This window comes from Myotis davidii, unplaced genomic scaffold (assembly GCF_000327345.1).
Source record: "Myotis davidii unplaced genomic scaffold, ASM32734v1 scaffold687, whole genome shotgun sequence".
Lineage (NCBI taxonomy): Eukaryota > Metazoa > Chordata > Mammalia > Chiroptera > Vespertilionidae > Myotis > Myotis davidii.
The window spans coordinates 495480-497961 of NW_006298971.1; the positions used below are offsets into that span (position 1 = coordinate 495480).

At 45.3% G+C, this 2482-nt stretch overlaps 1 protein-coding gene and 1 pseudogene across 1 annotated transcript in view; one reads left to right on the top strand and one right to left on the bottom strand.

The window, feature by feature from the left end:
- LOC102769944 overlaps positions 1-2446 on the top strand; it is a 4492-nt pseudogene extending 2046 nt beyond the window's left edge.
- PTPN9 (protein tyrosine phosphatase, non-receptor type 9) overlaps positions 1-2482 on the bottom strand; it is a 117375-nt gene that overhangs the window by 110427 nt on the left and 4466 nt on the right. The gene's annotated exons all lie outside the window — the stretch shown is intronic.

Consider the following 2482-nt stretch of genomic DNA (forward strand, 5'->3'; position numbering starts at 1 on the left):
ATGGATGTCAGAATTAGTGTGTTTAGGAAGTTTGGCTATGTGGATTTTAAATCTGCTGAAGCAGCTGGAAATGCTGGAAAAAGCTGGCCTAGCTCAGTTGTTCAGCATCAACATATGAACCAGGAGGTCACAGTTCAATTCTGGTCAGGGCACATGCCTAGGTTGCAGACTTGGTCCCCCATGTGGGGCCTGCAGGAGGTAGGCAATCAATGATTCTCTCTCATCACTGATGTTTCTATCTCTCCCTATCCCTTCCTCTCTCTGAAATCAATATAAACATATTTTACAAATAACAATCCTATCTAATAAAAGACAAAAAAGGTAATTAACCGTACCTCCGCTACACTTCCCATTGGCTAATCAGGGTGGTATGCAAATTAACTGCCAACAAAGATGGCGACCGGCAGCCACACAGCTGAAGCGAACATGAGGCTTGCTTGCTCCAGTGATGGAGGAAGCCAAGGTTCCCTGCCTGCCGCGGCCAGGCTCTGAGCCCAAAAGCAACAATGTTTCAATTATAGAAGCCAAACAAACCCCAGATACCTGCTTTCAGCCGGCCGCGGCCTCAGAGCTGGGAGCGCCAGTGATGGCAACAATGTGTCAATTATAGAAGTACATAAATCCCAAAATAAAAAAGAAGAAAAAAAGGAGAGGCTGGGAGCCTCAGTCACCTGCCAGCCTGAAAACGGCCCTCAGCCCCTCACCAGACTGGCCAGGCACCCTAGTGGGGACCCCCACCCTGAAGGTGTGTGACCAGCTACAAACAGCCATCATCCGCGCATCCAGGCTGGCCTGGCACCCCAGTGGAGGCCCCCGGCAAGTGGACATCCCCCAAGGGCTCCCGGGCTGCCAGAGGGATGTCTGATTGCCATCTTAGGCCCAATCCCCCGGGGAGCAGGCCTAAGCCAGCAGGTGGTCATCCCCCGAGGGGTCCCAGACTGTGAGAGGGCACAGGCCGGGCTGAGGGATCCCCCCGGCCCCGGATGCACAAATTTTTGTGCACCGGGCCTCTAGTAACAAAATAAAAGTCTTTGGCAATAAAATTGAAGTAGAAAAACCAAAGGGAAAAGACAGTAAAAAAGATCGAGATACAAGAACAATTTGCCTTATAAAGTTACTCAGGACGAATTAAAAGAAGTGTTTGAAGATGCTATGGAGATCATATTAGTCAGCAAGGATGGAAAGACTAAAGGGATTACTTATATTGAATTTAAGACAGAAGCTAGTGTAGAGAAAACTTTGGAAAAAAGCAGAGAACATTAATGGATGGTGGATCCACTTCCCTGTGCTATATGGGAGAGAAAGGTAAAAATTAAGACCATAGAGGTGGAAAGAATAGCACCTGGAGTGGTGAATCAAAAACACTGGTTTTAAGCAACCTTTCCTTCAGTGCAAAAGAAGAAACTCTTCAGGAAGTATTTGAGAAGGCAGCTTTTATCAAAGTGCCCCAGAACCAAACTGGCAAATCTAAATGGTATACATTTATAGAATTTGCTTCATTTGAAGATGCTAAAGAAGCTTTAAATTCCTGTAATAAAAGAGAAATAGAGGGCAGAGCAATCAGGCTGGAATGGCAAGGACCCAGGGGATCGCTTAATGCAAAAAGCCATCCATCCAAAACTCTGTTTGTCAAAGGTCTATCTGAGGAGACTACAGAGGAGACATTGAAGAAGTCATCTGATGGCTCTGCCCAGGCAAGCAGAGACACCAACCCAGAGAAAGCCTCTTCCAAAAGGCTTGGCTTTGTAGACTTCAACAGTGAGGAAGACGCCAAAGCCACCAAGGAGGCCATGGAAGGCAGTGAAATTGATTGAAACAAAGTTAGTTTGGACTCGGCCAAGCCCAAGGGTGAAGGTGGCTTTGGGGATCACAGCAGAGGCAGAGTGGTGGCAGAAGAGGCCAAGGTGGATTTGGTGGCAGAAGCTGGGGAGGTTTTGGAAGTCGAGGAGGATTCCTAGGAGGCAGAGGAGGAGGAGGTGATCACAAGTCACAAGGAAAGAAGACGAAGTTTGAATAGTTTCTTCTATCCCTCTCTTTCTCTCTTCCATTTGAAAGAAGGACTCTGGTGTTTTTACTGTTACCTGATCAATGACAGAGCCTTCTAAGAATATTCCAAGACAGTATACAGTCCTGTGGTCTACTTGGAAATCCATTTAGATAACATTTCAAAGGAGATACCCTGTTGGTTTTGACTGGATATTCATTCGTATAAACATTTTAAAGAGATGAGTGATAGAGCTAACCCTTATCTGTCAGTGTTGAATTTATGTTGTTTCTTCTCATGTACAAAACCATTTTTCCCCGACAAATAGTTTGTGTGTGTGTGTGTGTGTGTGTGTGTGTGTGTGTGTGTGTGTGTTGCGGGTATAATGGAAAACAGAATGTCTTATCATGATTTTTGCTTCAGCAGCTTTGGGACAAATTAAAAGTTATAAACTCTGAAAACAAATAAAATTAAATAAAACAAACCAGGTCTTCCTAA